Source organism: Podarcis gaigeae, assembly GCF_964106915.1.
Source record: "Podarcis gaigeae genome assembly, chromosome: 3".
NCBI classification, from domain to species: Eukaryota; Metazoa; Chordata; class Lepidosauria; order Squamata; family Lacertidae; genus Podarcis; species Podarcis gaigeae.
Window position 1 is genome coordinate 83,448,772 of NC_139680.1, and position 19,053 is coordinate 83,467,824.

At 43.0% G+C, this 19,053-nt stretch overlaps 1 long non-coding RNA gene across 1 annotated transcript in view; it reads right to left on the reverse strand.

Moving 5' to 3' along the window:
• Positions 1-3,519: 3,519 nt before the first annotated feature.
• The window catches only part of LOC310841634, a 42,772-nt gene continuing 27,238 nt past the window's right edge, over positions 3,520-19,053 (reverse strand). Inside the window, exon 3 of the long non-coding RNA XR_014562634.1 lies at positions 3,520-4,019. This is a non-coding gene — a long non-coding RNA (uncharacterized lncRNA). The remainder of the gene's footprint in view (positions 4,020-19,053) is intronic.

Consider the following 19,053-nt stretch of genomic DNA (forward strand, 5'->3'; position numbering starts at 1 on the left):
CTTTACCCTGGCCTTTGGACACCCGAGATGTGTTTTCTCAGGGCACAATCTATTCCTGTGACTATGATCTGTTTAATAGCAAACTGTCTTAAATTCTGAATTTTAAATGGTTTTAACTCACACTGGGACCTGTGGGTGAAGGGTAGGCTTATTTATTAATTATTTGCTTAATGGACTCAAATGCTCTCAACACTCACTACCTGGCTAAAGGGAACGATGCCAAAGACATTTTAAGTGATATTGCAGTGATGTGTCCATCCACTTCTCCAGCCTTTTCTCCCTCAAAAGCATTTTAGTTGGTTACTAAACCTAACAGAGAAAATTCATGCTGGCTGCAGGTCAGTTGTGCCTTCAAAATATTCTATGAAACAAGAGGAAACACTTCCTCCAACACAATGTACTCATTCTAAACCACATCTTTCTAACAGTTTTGATCAAGCTTCTGAGCCTTATCTTCTTTTCCACGGCTACTCACCATGCCTCTCTCCAAGTTTTGCCTTCTAAACTTTTTTATAATATTAGGTGGTAAACTGAAACTCTGCCCTAGCTACATCCTGAATGTCTTTTGCCTTTACCCTCTCATGTTGTCATTAGTGTATGTGTGTGTGGGGAAACCCCATCTCCCATTTTTACAGAGTCTTCCCATTGCGAAGGGTTCTACTCATGAGTAAGCAATTCCTGGAACTCCTTGCCTTCCATCAGTTGGGGTTAAGGTATGTTCTTGGAGGCCACAGTACATAAGATCTCCTTTTGAAGCTTCTACAGATGCTGGAAACGGTTTCTGGTGCCTGAATCTGGGTTCCCTGCCTTGCCCGAGCACCCTCACCAGGTGACCTTGGACTGTGGCTTGACTTAAGTCTATGGATCACGTTTTGGACTTAAAACTGATTTTCTATCCTTGACTTTGGCTTGTCAAAACCATGCTGTACCTTGAACTACTCTCTCTTGGGTAAGTGTTGTGCTAAAAGGCTTTTATCTTTTAGGACTACTTATGGAGGGTTCGGATGGACTTCTTGCACACTTTGGGTCCATGCACATAGGTGTGAAATTGGGTCCTCCCTTAAAGAGGGCACATATTGTGGTGAGACCTGGACAACCGACATCCTGTGTTGTGGGTGGGTATGATTGGTCAGCCACAACACCCGATTGGTAGGTCCCTCAAAGCTGGGTGCAATCTGGCCAATGGGACGCAGTCCAAACAGTTCAAGGGACCTATTTATGCCCATGTACGTGACCCAGCGCTTCCTCTTTTGGCGTGTGTATTCAGAACACCTGCCCATCTCTCCCTACTTTTAGGGCTTGCGCTTGACCTTGCTATGCTGTTGTGTGTCGTCTGTCATTGGGAGAGGGGCATGGCAGGAATTTCCCCCACTTGGCTGATTGGCTGTTTCTATTTGGGTTTCACCTGCTGCGTAGCAAATCGTCACAACTTGTAAGGTTGCGGATAGGCTCTGGGTCAGGTGATAGGGATGGGAGAACACTCTCACATCCCTATGTGAAGGGTATTCCGTTAAAGGCTGACCTATGAGGTGCCCTGAGTCAGCGCTACCTGCATGGCAGGGAGCTAGTCGAACCAGAGCCTATGCAACCAGTCACTTTCTATAATCAATAAAGTTGTGGCCTAAATTCTGTCAAAAACCAAACTAAAATTTGAGTCAAGTGTGAATTTATTTAGGGGGGAGGTTTCTGGGTCTGTACATGCAAATGCATCCTTTCACAAAGGAGTGAAATAATCCTTTGCTGAAATGGAATGTCAGTGATGTGTGTGGCACAGCCTTTGCCTTCTGCAAATAAGGTGATGACCTCTCCCCTCCGACTCCACTGCGGAAGGCATTCTCTTGCTGCCAGAGTCATTTACAGCCTCTTGACTGTCACCCCCGCCTCCCCGCCTTTGGGCTTGTGCTGCCTAGCGTATATTACCCAACAAGCAACATCTGAATCATTGTTCTCCAAACCACCTCTGCCTTGCCTGGGATTGACAAGGTATTCATTTCCGATTTTGAAAGGTGCCCCGTAGCATTTCTGGAAGTGAAAGTGTCATTAGTGTTCCTGTACTTGACGTGTAAAGGAAATGCTGTTCTTGGATATCCGAGAGAGATTTATTGAGCCATCAAATTCGACAGGCTGGAGCGATAAGGAAGCTTGTGCAGGATGGGTAGGTTTTAAAGCTGGTGTGATTGCATTTGGCAGCCGTCGCTCACCACAGTGTGTTTGGGGAAAGGTGTGTCCCTCAGATGGAAGTGTCTGCCAACAGTAAGAGAGCACAGAAGAAGGAAGCTGTTTCCTCACTGAGTGCATTAAATGTGTGGGACTTCTGCCCAACGGATACAGCATCTGTGTAAATGGTCTGCAGTTATCAAATGAATAGGAAAAGGCAAATCTCTAGTTTGCCTCCTCCCTCCCCACTCTACTGTGCTCCTTACAGTTAGATGTGAAAGAGAATGGTGTGAAAGAGAATGTGCATTAGCTATACAGTGGTATCTCGGTTTTCAAACGTCTCCGTTGATGAACATTTCGGTTTTCAAACACTGTAAACCCAGAAGTAAATACTTCAGTTTTCGAACATGCCTCAGAAGTCGAACATGCCACACAACTTCCATATTGAGTTTTCCATTTTGAGTTTTCTGTTTTGAGGCTTCTGTACTGGGTTTTTGGTTTTTGAACATTTTGGAACGGTCTTCCAGAATGGATTACGTTCGAAAACTGAGGTTCCACTGTACATTCAGTATTGTAAAATCTATTCTTATACTGTTTTTTTTCTTTGTATATCTACCATGTCCATGATGTGTTTTTTTTGTTTTGCTTTGTGTTTCCTTCATTTTCCCCCAGTTTGAATTTCAGTTCACTGTAGTTTTTCATCAGTTGCAGATTTCACCCCACCCTGAAAGGTCCTCACAAAACTGTTAAGTGCACATTGTTCCTAATATACACATTTTTATTTGCAATTTTGCCTGATATGCATATTTTTTGCAAATGATTTCCACTAATATAATACATTTTGTTTGCTGTTTTCTATAATATGTTTTCATGCCCACTCTCCCCTAACATATGCATTTTTCGACAGGCATATCTTGCTTATTATTTGGAGAACTGTACCCCAAAATTCAAGAAAGTGCAGATTTCAAAGCACAGCTGCATTTTAGTTTGCATATTATGGTGTGTGAAGGTTCACATTTTAGTCAAACCTGAGGCTAACTTCTACTGCATCCCTTCAAGCGAAACAAGTTCAGGAATTTTACTTGGGCATAGTGAAAATCTAGGAAGAATAGCCATTTAAGTTATTGACGTTTTTGTGCAGCTACACAATTTCAGATAATTGTCCAAATCTTAAAAGAATATATTAAGAAGAAAATAAGAATATTAATTTTTGTGGAAGCCACCATTCCTATTCGCAATTTCTGATGACACGCTGGGGTGATATGGGGGTGGGGTGGGGTGGATGGGATGGCAACTCGACTGGGCTGCCACCATGGGAACATCAATTTCTGTTTAAATTATAACAATTGATTATTTCAATGAAATTATGAAATTAGCATGTGTCAATGTTATGCACATATGTTATGCAGTGCTTCTTTTCAGCCGGAACTCACCTGAACTCAGTGGTCACCACTGTCATTATAAAAGAACAAGGGAAGTGTACATGGTGAGTTCTGGCACCTCTTTTTCTAGAAAAATAGCACTGGCAATGCACATTGCTGTCTTCGATCTCATGGTCACTGCAGAATGTTATGTGGGGAATCTAAGACGACGGCCACCTCACAAGTGCTAGAAAGGCTTGATACGTATGATGGGCTGCAGAAGGAAAGCACGGCTAACTGAAGGAGCTGCTGCAGCTGAACCTACTCCCTCCTTTTATTAAAGTTCATTCTTTCCTCATTTCTGTGCTTTACATCCAAGGAACCCAAATTCCTGGCAGTCTCTGTTTTTCATATTTCAACACCATTGAGATGGCTTGGCATAAGAAAGCAGTTCAGCCCAGTAGCTGGGCTTTTCACAAGGTTAAGCAGCACAGCCATGACCTATAACAAAAGGGAACAAAGATATCAAATATTTGACTTGTATTGTAATTCTTCGCAGGCTGCTCCCATTAATCAGCAGAGATATCACCAGGCATTCAAAGGGACTTGGATAAGCACAGATTATTTGAAATCAAAGTATTGCGTAAAACACTTACAAATATATGAATGGCACAGGAAGCCACGCAGGACCTTGTTTACTGAAAAGGTGGCCCAAGCTCAGCGAGATGCGATCGAGGTAGCCCCAAGTATTTATCCACATGGTTTCCTTTCTGGCAGGTCAGATCCTTTTATTTTTTTAATGAATTGGACCATACAGGTGAGGGGAACTAATAGTGGAAGTGGATGGAGCTGGAGAAGAAATAGCTTGCCTCAACAGCATGCAGTGGGGTAAGGGGGGAGAGGGCAGTAGCCACGGCAAGGCGTGGTGTGATGGAGCCACAGTGCTGCTCTCCTGATATTGGCATTGCTGCTGCTTACCTGGACAGAGCTGAGCTGGGGTAATGGTGAGGTTGTGGCTGTGAGGCTTCAGTGGCAGGCATGCTGGATTGGCTGGTGGCAGTTCCACTGGTGTAGCTGCAGGACCCCACCTCACAACTGCCCAGCCCCTGTCCAGGTGAGCTGCAGTGTTGGAAGGCTGGCTCCCCCCCATATTGTGGGGGTGGGGAGAGAAGAGCAGGGTTTAATTCCCCTCTCATGTGCCATCCTTTTTATGTGATAAACAATCCAACCTCCATTCCCCACTTCATCTGTGAATGGAGCAGATCAAATACACAGGTCTCCTCTTTGGCCCAAAGTGATTTGTAGTTGGAGGTCTTTCTCACAGAGCCTCTCAATCTGTCACATAGGAAACTGGGGACATACCTGTGCGCTGTTCTCATCTAGGGATGGAGGGGAAATTTGATTCAGTTCCCTTTTAGAGACAAACCCTCCAATTTCTGAAAGAATGTGCGAAGCAAAACACAACTTCTCCAAATTCTGCAATGCTCCAAATTCTCCAGCTAAATAATGTATACTGGGGTAAAGTGTGTGTAAAAATGCATACATACGTGATAGTACATTAAAATGAACTATATCGGACAAAATTGCTTTGCACTGAATGTGTGTGAGTTTTAAAATTCAAATACCGTAGCTGCTGCTGAGGTGTGTGGGATAGTTAATAGAAGAACAACAGACAGGGATGGGGAGCTTAACCCTTCCCTCCTGCTGTGGCCCTGACCAATATCACTCATCTGAAGCAGCTATTTGCACAGGGAAGAAATTCCCTCTTGAGACGGAAGACACAAAGAAGGAATAAAGATGTGCAAAGATCTAGCAACCGTCACAGCATCAGAATAGTCATCACTTCACTCCAGTGAACAACATATATATTTTTATCCATTGTACTGCATATACCATGCATGGTGTCCATGCAGATCTGAGCCCCAGGCTTATTACTCATCTACTCTTTGCACCTGTTGTTGGAATATGCGAAAAACTAATTTGAAACCAAAGGCAACCCAGCTCCATGGAATCCCACTGGCAGGAATCCAATTTGTTGGCCTGATGGCAGACTCCAGATTCAGAGAAATGTTTGAAAGGCAGGGATATGTGTTGACAACACTGCTTGATCTTCATGTCAAGAGTCGAATTAACACCATACTTCCACCCCAAGCAAGCATAGATCACTCATTGGATGTTGTCATAAATAAAGCTCTAGGGGCTGTGACATTGTTTTCTGAGTGCCTCTGCCCCTTTCTACTATGTTGTTCAAAGGCACCTGCTAACACATAATTGCCTCTCCTAACAATAGTGAACAAGAGATGCCTCGAGTAATTCGGATCTGGATCCTGTTACACAATTGTATCCTTACTGGTCGGTCAACCGTAAGAGACATTTGATTGACTGACATAAATTTATCCGCATTAAATGTCTGAATGTATTCCACAGGAATTTAAACTTGCTTCAGTTCTGTCCAAAGGGAAAACAGGGAAAGGAATAAAAATGCTCTTGCTACATAAGTGTGGCACCAGGATTTTTGTCTAATATGGGCCCTCTGTGAAACCTATTTAATTAGTTTTGACTGGAACTGCCATGTTTAGTCAGTAATTGACATCAAATAGGTGGTGTTTTACTTAACTATCTGCCCCATAATCAGATTTTTCAGTTATTTTCAACGGTGGATGGGTGATGCCAGCTTAACCCAAACATTCACTCCCATGTATAAGAGAACAAAGGATGCCACTTCTAAAAAGAATGCAGGTTGTGTCTATCATCTAATCACAATCATTTGGCTCCTTAGAAGTACCAGCAGAAGATGGTTGGTGGGAGGTGATTCCAGCACTCATCTTCTCCCTTATACCCCAAATCCTTTCTAAAAGCTACTCCAGAGGATCAGGAAACCCACCTGAATGGAGCAGGCTGAGCATTGCTGAAAATCAGGTGAGTGGGAATTCTAGTCATGGAAGGTGTCTCTTCCCTGGTATTTGGTGCCCCTCTTCCAGCTGTTTTCACTTCAGCTGGCCCCCTTCTGGAGGATCATCAATGTCCAAGACAAATTCTTTCAGGGGCAGAAGGTGGGTTGCCTTCGGCTGGCATTTTTCAAAGATAGGGTTGAAGCAAGACTAAGCTACTTGCACTTCGTTCTCCTTCCATTGCAGTGTAGTCACTACTAACTTTTCACATTCATTTCAATGGACTCCAAGGTCAACAAACTTAGTTTGGATGTTTTTTCCCCCTTTAGAACCATCATGTGCAAATTTATACATATTTAATTGATTAAATATTCAGTTAAAAAATGACTAAGGTTTCTTTCTTTAACCGACAGACCAAGCCTAATTGTCTCTCACGGCATGCTGTGCTTGTAGGCAGATATTCAAACCACCACAATCCCACTCTCAATTTCCCATTGCCTTTGTAGGAAGATGTGAGTCAGAGACAGTTTGACCATGGTGAACTCTTTAACTATTTTCTGCCTCATGAGGGGATATGTATAAGCAATTTATATATGTAAAAGCAATTTAGCGCAGAAATTGAATGTAGATCAACTGACATGAACAAGCTGATTTGTTGGCACCTGGAACTATTTGCTTGTGTTATTTCAAACAGGTTCACCCACAAGAAATATATGGGATCTAACCATAGGTAAAATTAGATTTTACTCATCTGAGGTTTCCAACCATGCAAACAGCTGTTTGGGTCATTTCAGCACGGCTGGTTATAATCCATAACACTGGATATGCAAAATGGGAGAATTTGAGGATTTATCCCACTATTAGGGGAAGGGGATGCTTTAAAAGAAAGCTCTATAAGGATTGTAAGACCTCTGTTAAATGTTATATACATTTCATCTGTTTAATAAGACTTATGAAAGAGATGACCCTCATGGTCCCTTCAAACTCTATAATTCTATGAACTGTCTTTTTAAACTGTTTTATACTTGTATTGCTTTTATTGTCCCTGAGTTATATATTCTATTTCTTGATGTATGCCAGATTGACAACTTTTTTATAGAGTAGTAGCGTATAATTTTTCTTAATAAATACGTAAACTAGATTGCTCATTTTTGTTTATTTTTTTATTCACAGTGACTTTTGGTCCGGAGGGAGATAAATTTGAACAATTTAAATCATTCCTGGGGGAGGGGCAGAAATATTTTAAGAACGCCCTCCCTTCTTTCCTGTCCACAATTCCCATATTTTTACAGGTGGCACAAAAATAAAAAGAAGAGGAGTGGGATGATACTGTCACATCCCGGGGGCAGCACATCCTGTGTTCAGAGGTTTCGCCTCTTCCAACACCACAATTAGACCTACTTACAATGGTAAGTGTTCTGATGTTGATAGGATGCATCCTTACCAAAAGGGATATTGGTAAAATGAACTGGAAGAGGCGGATAATTGAAGTTTGAGTCATATCACATGTCAAAGTCACTAGTTACAAGAGATTATACCTTTGACCAGAGATAATGGCTAAATTCTAGTGACTAATCTGGAAAGGACTGTGTATTTTCTAGTGCGTTTCTTTAGTTATTTGATATGTTTGTCCTTTTGAGCATGGAGTGAAAACAAGGAACTTTGTGATTAAGGGTGAAATCCCCTGGTTCCTGGAGATATGTCCTGGGGGCTGCCTGTGGGAGAAGGAGATCCCTGTTGCAAGCACGGAAATATCCACCACTATGGCTGCTCCTATGGTGGTAAAGACAACAGAGGAGTAGTAGAGAATAGAAGGCTTTGGATGTACTAGATATAATGCCTGTCCATTCCTTTTACACACCCCTGGAGCTGCTGTACTTCTAGTACCTCCCACTGGGAGAGGGATTTTTTTTTTAATGCCCCAAAGAGTAGAAGAAAACGCTGCCCCACCAACCACCTTCCACTCTGCCAGAACAAGACTGTTATTTTATCATGGATCCTGCTTCCTCCAACCATGTAGGTTTGCTCTGCCCTTCTGAGTACTCTCTGTTACCATGGCATGCTGGATGCGCACACATGCATGTTTCATCGTTTGCAAATGCTAGCACATTCAAGCTACATCTGCAGAACCTATCAGCTGGGTTGGGTCCACTTCTTTGTTTCCTCTGATGCTGTCAGGCTGCTGCCAGAGACTCTCGGCCGGTTGTCGGGAATGTACAAAGACAAGGAAAAGTTTCTTACCGTTCACTTTTTATTCAGTATTTACAGAGAGGGGCTATAGAACCCAGCCTCCTGGATAATGGCATTGACCCAAGTGAATCTCCACCCCCCGGTCTCTCCCACTTCCTCATTCGTCAATCTCATTGTCAATCTCCTACTTTCAAGGCTTGCTGGGTTCTGGGGGAGGGTCTGGAATGCTTTCTAAAGACTGTCACTCCCCTGGTGCTTCCTCCTCCTCATCTCCCAGTATTTCCCAAATTTCCCCCTTCTCTGCCTCTGAGTTGTGACCTCCCTCAAACCCCTGTTGTAAATCTAAACTGTCTTCCTCTTCCTCCTCCCTGGAAGGGTCAAGCTGGGGAGGCGGTCTCCACCATTCCTGCTTTGCCCAGTCCCTGACAGATGTTCAAACATCTGGGGTTACTGTACCTTAGCACTGGGTGCATGGACACACATCGCAAGAGAACACCCATTCTTCCTTAAGGTTGGGTATCAAACATGGATAGAGGCAGACAGGCTGGTTGCAGACTTACAGGCTAGACAGAGTGGGACCAAGTTAGAAATTAGAAATAGAGCAGGGCTGAATAAACTGAGGCCCTTCAGATGTTGCTGAACTACATCTTCCACCATCGTTCACCATTAGCTATGCTGTCTGGATCACAGGTTCCTCACTCCTGAAATATAGGGTGGATATCATTCTCCCAACAGTGTTGTTGTTGTTTAGCCATTTAGTCGTGTCCGACTCTTCGTGACTCCATGGACCAGAGCACGCCAGGCACTCCTGTCTTCCAATGCCTCCCGCAGTTTGGTCAAACTCATGCTGGTAGCTTCGAGAACACTGTCCAACCATCTCGTCCTCTGTCGTCCCCTTCATTACCATAATGAGGGAAAGATGTCTGCCTATTGCTCAGTAGCATCAAATTGGACCTTCAGAATCACATGACTTTTCCAGGCCAGGAGGACCATGGACTACTTGGAAATAGCCTCTATTTCTCCTTTGGGGAGTGACTGCCTGGTCAACAGAGCTCCTGACATTTATGCACATCTTTGCATGTACTAGTGGCAGGAATGTGTGTTAGCCCAGCTTGGAGCAAACCCTGTGGGTTAAAATAATATGACTTTGTTCTTTCTGCTCCACTGCTTTCTCCCATCATTTGGCGACGTTTAAAGGGAACAAGCTCCTGTTATTAAAATAGCTCTTGCCAGCCTCACTTGGTCTATTTCAGGGGCTGGTTCGTTCTGACATATATAGGATACAGTGTCCTTGTAGAAACCGCAGCCACAAGAAGCAATCATTCAAAGTAAAACAAATTCCCGCGGAACCTAGAGCAATTCCTTTACACCACGTTCCCTCACACTCCTTAAAATAAATTGTGGCTATTGTTTTCCTTTGGCTTCCTCTGCTCATTGGGTTTGTTTGTTTATGTTTAGTGGTGAGACTGCTGACAGTACTGCAGTGGCATCATGGACCCCTGACCTACTAGAGTTATATATCTGGAGTAACTGTGAGAATAAAAATAAGCCATGTGTGGCTGCTTTGATTCTAGAGCTGGAAGAACCAGACTCCATCTTCCATCAGTCCCAGCCCAGTAGAGGCAATGGTCGGGGATGAGTTGCAGTATAACAAGTTCTCCATCCCTGCTCTAGAGGGATCCCTAATGTAAATGAGTCTGGATCCAGCCTGAAATCAATGGACATGATCCTTGAACTGGTGCACCAGTTGCCTGCAAAATATCACTGGCTAGGGCAGTGGCCACATGAAAATAACACAGGGAAGACATAAGGCAGTAGTTCACTAATGGAATTAATGGAATGAATATTTGCCTTATTTTTGGATACAAATCCTCTGGCCTAGATGATCAGGGAAGTGGGTGGTGAAGGCACTCCAAGTACTGTCTCCTTTTCTTCAGTTGTACAGTGGTACCTCGGGTTACATACGCTTCAGGTTACAGACTCCGCTAACCCAGAAATAGTACCTCGGGTTAAGAACTTTGCTTCAGGATGAGAACAGAAATCGCGTGGCGGCAGTGCGGCAGCAGCGGGAGGCCCCATTAGCTAAAGTGGTGCTTCAGGTTAAGAACAGTTTCAGGTTAAGAATGGAACTACGGAACAAATTAAGTACGTAACCAGAGGTACCACTGTATTGTGAATTGTAGCCTGAAAACAGGAAAGCAACAGAGCGATCCAATCCAACCCATCTCCTACCCCCGAATATGCTGTGCTGGAGTGTGTTTGGATGTGGTGAAGGCATTCCTCCATCAGGCCCTGCTGGTGTTGCCTGCTGCCACCATGGAGGTCCACACCATGACTGTCAAAAGTGTGGGCAGAAGCTACCGCCAGCATACTCCTGCCAGCAATAAGAGACAGGCTATTTCTGGGTGGTGAAGGGCAGAGCTGGGCTTGCCAAACACCTTATGGAACTTAAGTCAGTCCAGCTACTTGTGACAGACTTGATTTGGGATTGTTTGCAAAAATAGGAGAGACCCACTCCCATCTTCCCCCATGGCTGGGGCCTGCCCAGCTCAGTTGCTCCCAGCTGGGAGTTAGGATTCCTCCTTTAGTCTGATGCTGACTTCTGTTTCCCCAGCCCCCTCCAGCTGCTTTTTTACGATTTTATGCTTTATTTTATTTTTATTTTTTTAAATATACTTATTTATTATACACAACCCAAGCAACTCTGTTATGGGGTGGGGCATACAAATGTCACAAACAAAGCTAAGGAGATAGTTATGAGCAAAGATCAAAACTGCAGAGAGGTGCTTGGTGGGAGTTCTGAGGAAAGTCAGTTGCAAATTGTCGGCAGGTTTTGCAACAGAACCTCTTTGTTTCCTAGCAACATAGATGATTTTTCCGTACAGAGCAAGATATTTAAGAAATGACTATACAGGTGCGTGAAATGGTTTGGCAGGTCACGGAGGGCATGCACTTGGGTGCGTGAGAGTCTTTTTCAGAATTTACGACATGTTCCGATTTGACATTTAATTGAGCATTTGGCCCCAGTCATGAGAAAACAGTAGGATGGGCTTGGAAAACAACAGTTTATCCACCTTAACAGGAAAAGGCAAAGTGAAGGCAAGTATTGGGAAACCTGAGAGTTGCCGATAACTTTTTTTGTTCTTTGACTGAAGTATATCTGTAGTTTTAAATCAGCCTGTGGAACAGTTTGTCTGATGGGACTACAGTACATCTTTGAAATGTGCTGCTGCTGCTTGCTTGTCTGGCTGGAGAGAGGTGTGTTTAGAACCCTTTGACTTCTACTTGAGTTTCTACTGAAATGAGACTGCATTTTAATGTTTTAATGTTGTATTTTAATCTTGTTTTTTAAGTTGTATTTCAATTAATTGTTTTTATATCTGGTGTTACCCGCCCTGAGCTGGGTCTTGGTTGGGGAGGGCGGGGTATAAATATTATTATTATTATTATTATTATTATTATTATTATTATTATACGTGGCTGGCTTGTAACCTACTGTACAGAGGTAAAGGTAACATCTCTTCCTCCACCCATTATTTGCCTCTGGCCCCACAGTCTACTGGCATTCAGCCCTCAGGCTGAAAATGGTGCCCAATCCCTGCCCTAGTTGCCTGATAGCCCTTTGACTGGAGATGTCAAGGATTGAACCTTGTCCCTCAGCTCTGACCAATAAGCACATGTCTCTTTATCCATGACCACATGCACACCTAGGAAATGACGGTTGAAGTTGATGTCCTGCTAAGGCCATGCTGCTTAATGTTTGTCAGCCAAGCAGCTACGTGCAGGTTATCATGCAATCCTCAAAATGGAAGGAAATGTCATCTCCTGTGAGGAGGCCAGGAGGGGAAAGGCTTCTAGAACGGAGGGTGTGGCTTTGAGGCAGGTTTGAGCAAAGGCATCTCCAGTCTTAGTAGGTCTCACAGTGTCAGTTGGCAAATCTTTTGATTGCCTAGGGTTGATTTTGAATTCTAAGGAACTTGCTAGAATTATATCCAATTTTATACCATGACTCACACTGTGGGGCCAAGGCAACTAACTGATTAGGGTGTCATAAATCACCCAGTACCCTACAACTAGTATGGGGCCGAACAATATAATCCTTAGAATTTGAGGGAGGTTTCTCATCTATGAGAGGCACAATTTACTACTATTGTATAAAGTCAGCCTCTGGAAGAAGTAAATTAAAGACACTTCCAAATTGTATTTATTTAAAGATAGATCAATAGATATTGAATGCTTGCAGCATATTGGTGGGTACCTAAGGCCTACATAGATTGAAGGCTTTTCCACACTGGAGTTTACTGTATGCTTGCAGCTGTTTGTGTTCCCATTTATTTTGGGCGCTCCACATGGCATTGCCCTTAAGCAATACCAGCCTCAATGCTTTCCCTCTGTAAATTCAGGTTTATCCAATATGGGGTAAAACCAGTAAGCTGGGGAAGATCGGGCTCCACACCACTCCGCTAAAGGCCACAGATAATTTGGTTTGATATTTTGGGTTGTGTGGGTCGGTTGTCACTTTTGGCTACTCCCTTTCCCATGTCCACTACCTCCTTCATGTTTTCATTTCTTTTCTGGCAATGCTTGTAACTATTTCTGGCTTGGTTCTAAATGGGGGAGCAATAGATCTATAGATCCCTCAGATTTGCTCTGTGGAATGCCCTCCCACCAGATGTCAAAGAGAACAACAACTATTAGACTTTTAGAAGACATCTGAAGGCAGCCCTGTTTAGGGAAGCTTTTAATGTTTGATGCATTACTGTATTTTAATATTTTGTTGGTAGCCGCCCAGAGTGGCTGGGGAGGCCCGGCCAGATGGGCAGGGTATAAATAAATTATTGTTATTGTTATTGTTGTTGTTGTTGTTGTTGCTCAAAATCAGAAAATGCAGATATGTGCTGAGAATTTACAGTTGCCTGAATGTGTGCTTCTGCACACCTTCTGGGTGGGGAATTCTTTTAAAAACAAGAAGGTACCTGTTGGCACTTAATCAGCATAGTAGAATTAACAACTTAAAAGGTAGGGACAAACAGAAAAGGGAACGCCTACTGATATGAATGGGAGAGACCAAAGTTGTTCCTCATACAAATTCAAGTATACTTTAGTGTGGATTACTCCAGTCTAATTCAACAGGAGGGGAAGTGGATTAACAGCTGAATAAGGCTCAAATGCGACAAGCTGCTAGTTTTCCTGGAGGTGGTAAATGTGCATGTGCATTAGACCACTTCAGATGGAATGTGGAAAGTCTTAGAACTGAATGATGAGTCTTAAACATTTTTTTAAAAAAATCTGAACTCCAGAAACAAATATGTCTGGATCAGGTTAGTATTAGGTATTAGACTAGAATACTTCTCACTGACTTTCTAGTTTTCAAGCACGTGCGCTCTCCACCCCCTGAGGTGAGGTTAGCCCCTCAGTAACAACTATGCCTTATATTGGTGCTTAGACTGGAGAAGTTGAAATGGTTTTGAGAGAGCTGTTGCTAACCATGATGTGCACACGCATTTCTTTTGTTGCCTATGGCTAAAAAGAGTTTGAATGCTTTCTGAGCACTGCAAAGCCACAGAGCCTCTTCACCAAATACAATAGTGGGATGAGTGTACACACTGCAATCAGTGTCTTCTCCTTCAAATGGCAATCAGCTTCCTAACCTGAACTCTCTTTCCATTTACAGCCTTTCTCCATTTCCAGGAGTCCACCAATTGGATTGTCTCAATACTATTGCTCTTTTGTGATCTCTCAACTTTGCCAGTGTTCTAAAATGTCAAAGATCTGTTTTTTTAAAAAGAGCGTTTTGGCAGTTTGGTAGGTGAAATCCTTCATTATAAAAGCAAACCACATGGCAAATGTCAACAGGATAAGAGCCAAAATGCAGCTACTGGGAAACAAGAGGGAGGCACCTGTATACTGGGGTTTCCCTAGGGATTGCATAAGTATAGAAAACCCCCTTTTAAATACCCTAAGCGTGCACACACCCAATTTTCAAATGTGGACTGAACACACTAGTTGCAGATTTTTGAGTGGCAGATGCAGTGCTGGTTGGCTGGGTGCTGCCACTCACCTGATCTCCCATCACCCACATCCTAGCGGTAGCAGCAGAGTACTGAGGCAGTGTTGAGGTTGGTGCAGTGCAAATGCAGTGGTGGAGTCAATCTGTCCTCCCGCCAATGTGTTTGCACCACACCAAACTCACTGTTGTCTCCTCTACCTTGAAAGCAGCAGTGACCTGGGCAACAAGAAGTCAGGTGAGTGCTGCAACTCTGCAAACTTTTACTGACCAGATGGAAAAGAAAGATGAAAAATGTGGAGAAACAGAATGGAGTATCCTAGAGAAAGATATGACTGGCTGGCCACGACCCTAAATAAGAGCATTCCTGCTAGACAGTGAGGATGCAAACCCATATTTTGTAGTAGGTTATACTTGTTGAAGTTACTGTTTAGAACCTTGGCCACAGTCCACCAGAGCAATCTCCTGGGCATGCCTCACTGAAATGAACAGGAGCTGCTCCTGTTCTTTTGTAGATGGGATCACTTAAGAGAAGTTCCTGGTGGATCAGACCTCTTTTGTGCTTGCTACCGGATCCAGTGGATGTGGTTCATTCATTTGGATTGTTCCCTGATTCATTTGAACCCCTTGTTCTCTGAAGAAGAAATAAATGAACCATTTAAGTCTCCTAAATCTTGTAAGTTTACAATTCTGAAGTGCATAAAGGACACAGCAGCATACAAATGATTACCTAAGAACTTGGCAACATAGAAACCAATTAATGCAGTTAATGTGAACCCTTTGTTAACTGAATGCAGAACAATTGCATCTATTTTTCTCTGCTGAATGTTGGAGAGCATGCAATAATGATCCCATTCAAAGGCCCCTTGGTATCTTAAAAATGCATGGTAGATGCCCTGTTAAACCAGGTGGGACACACACACAGCTAAAACATGTAAATTATTTCTGGCATCCTTGATCCTAGTCTATAGTGTTATTGTTGAATGTCGTCTGTATTAATTGGAAGATGTGGTGCTTGGATTGTCAAAGACAATAAGCCCAACCCAGGGTGAAGGCACTAATAAAACAACTGTAACTCTCCATCACAAAAGCCAGCGAAAATGAATGAGAAGAATAAAACATAATATTTTTGGAACGTTACACATGCCAAGCAATGGAAAATGTGGGTGGGCTTAGGCCATCACCATCAATACACAGGATACAATGGCTTTGTGGAAACTACCAGTTCCCAAAACCTCCAGTCACCACTCCAAATTACAGCGTGCAACTTTTTCGTCCTTTCATACCACCCCCAAGAGATTTTCCATGACGGAAACATGTTGGAATGTGTGAAGCACCCCTGAGTGGTAAGTAGATGTAAGATTTCCACTTGGTCAGTTTTTAACCAATCTGGCCTTTTGCAGTTTGGGGTGTGTGTATTTGTGTGTGTGTGTGTGTGTGGTGCAAATATCTCTCTCTCCTGGCTTGTTACTTGCCATGCATTTCTCCATTCTCCTGCCAGGATCTAAAGATACCTCTGATCAGAGGTTACATTCCCATCTTGCAGTTAATGCCATCTATGCGTCTTTTGTTTCTTAAAAGAAAATAAAAATAAACATTGCACTTGGACTAGAATCTGTTCTGTAAAAGGCTTCTCATTGTCTCTGAGTGTTTCAGAGGAGACATCTGTCTTCTGCCACAGCACAATACTGTGCTCTTAAATTTGGCTCATCTTCTGACAGCTTCCTTTGTCTCCTTTTACCTTCTTTCTCCTGCTGTTTTGACTCCTGCTTCAGTGTTATATATCCTTCATCCTTTCATACTTGTTGTTATTTCCCCATTGCCAGGCAGCCACTGAAGTCGTTATTTCTTTGGTAAAAATATATATGAGGTGCCAGTACTCATGTGCCAATAAATTGTAAAATGCCTCTCCCATCCCTCCTTTCTCCTTGTGCCCCCACCCCACTGGTGGTTAGTAGTTTCTGTAAGTTGCTTTGAGACAGTTCCAAGAGTAAACTGATTACTTACAAATAGTAGTAGCAGCAGAAGAGTCAATGGACCTGGGGGGTGGTGGGCTCCTAGAAGGTCATGGAGGTGTGGCCAAGTTGCCCTGGTTTTCTTCTCACCCTCCACCTTTGAAAAGAAACTGTGGACAATTAAGTACTGCAGATGTACAAATTGTTATTTTGTTGTTTAGCCATTTAGTCGTGTCTGACTCTTCGTGACCCCATGGACCAGGCACTCCTGTCTTCCACTGCCTCCCGCAGTTTGGTCAAACTCATGTTCGTAGCTTCAAGAACACTGTCCAACCATCTCGTCCTCTGTCGTCCCCTTCTCCTTGTGCCCTCCATCTTTCCCAACATCAGGGTCTTTTCCAGGGAGTCTTCTCTTCTCATGAGGTGGCCAAAGTATTGGAGCCTCAGCTTCAAGATCTGTCCTCCCGGTGAGCACTCAGGACTGATTTCCTTAAGAATGGATAGGCTTGATCTTCTTGAAGTTCATGGGACTCTCAAGAGTCTCCTCCAGCACCATAATTCAAAAGCATAAATTCTTCCGCAATCAGCCTTCTTTATGGTCCAGCTCTCACTTCCATACATCACTACTGGGAAAACCATAGTTTTAACTATACGGGCCACAAATACTTAGTACCAAACTAAACTGAAAAGCATCTTTGGAAGCAATCTTTTGAAATTTGCACTTTGTTGAATTTTGCACTACACTTGTCCAGCCAACTAATGTGTACAAAAAAATCATGTATTAGGAGAACGTGTGCATGGGAGTGCATATATTAATGGAACTAAGATACAAAGTGCATTAAATCAGAGGATAGCTGCAAAAATGTGTATATTAGGAGAAATTAGCACTAAAATGCTGGTGAATTTTCATGAGGTTTTTATTTTATCTTAAAACAATTGCAAATTATTATGGAAAAGTGGAGAACTGAATTTAGGGGGAAAACAGAATTGGAAATAATGAATTGGGAAAAATGAGAAATAGGGAGGACCATAGATGGAGAGGTAGATCTGCTCTGCCCTGTGGTTCCTGGGACAGCATGCTAGGGACCATAGGACTGTGTCCTAAGTTAAATTTAAAAATCCCAAACTTCCAATTAATACTTTTAAAATCATTTTCTATTATCTTGATATGAAATCTTTTGGGTATATGTTCAATTAGGTCTCAGCCTAGGTGTGACTAACTTTTTCTCATGATGCATTCCAAAGTGATACCATATATAGAGAGACATTCTTAATGGCTGGTTCACATTTTTTGATCCCCTTTCTTTGGAAATTCATTAGAGTTTGTGACTTTTATACTTTAATACTTATGTCCCCATTAACACTCATGCATATGTTTTGGGCAGATAATGTGTGAAAAAATGTGAGTTTGTTGGGCTGCTATAGCTTGCTAGAAGGAGGAGGAAGAGGAGGAGGAGGAGGAAGAGGAGAGTTTGGACTTGATATCCCACCTTTCACTCCCCTTAAGGAGTCTTAAAGCAGCTAACAATCTCCTTTCCCTTCCTCCCGCACAACAAACACTCTGTGAGGTGAATGAGGCTGAGAGACTTCAGAGAAGTGTGACTAGCCCAAGGTCCCCCAGCAACTCCATGTGGAGGAGCAGGGAAGCGAACCTGGTTCACCAGATTACGAGTCCACCACTCTTAACCGCTACACCACGCTGGCTGCTAACCCACCTTGTTTGACTGAACAGGACAGGTGCTGTGAAAAAGCAGAGAGAGGAAAGATAAGATAACAAGTGTTCTGCCCCCATCCCCTGCCCCTTCCTACTTAGAACTACAGTGGTGAAAACCATACCAAGGCCACCTGCGTATGCAGGCTTGAGTGCTATTGTGACGTAGCAGCAGGCAAGAGGCCAGCACAAGCCCATCCCTATTTGCATGATTAAGAACACCTAGTGCTGAATTTCACAGATCTTTAACTAGCTTTGAAGGATCAATGCAAGAAGAATTGCTAGTGTAAGAAGTTCCTCTGGGCTTGGCACAGGAGCTGCCTCTTCTTGCCAGCATGGCTGCCTACTGAGGTCCATTCGCTTCCTTTATTTTCAGATGAGTGAATCATCAAAATCCTTACGTCAAATCTGATTATATAACTTGCCATCAGTGTCATCACCTGTACTCAATGGGTTCATTGTTGAGCTGTAAAGAATCATAGCGTGAAACCAACCTAATAATGAAATAACAGTTAGATGTTGACTTTTTGCCAGGGCTGTGTGTACTCTGCTGCACTAAAAATTAATAAATTAAATTTCTCTGTTAAGGCAACCTGAATTCTATACCAAGAAAAGCTGGATTTGTTGGCCTGTATGAATTACACACTTTAAGTAGCTTTCCATAATTTCTTTTGTTCTGCATAATTTATTCTACTTTTTCCCTATTTTGCATAATTTATCATGGCTCTGCTGGGAGCAGGGAGACAAGGTCCTATGCCTGTCAGTGAAACCTCAATGTTTT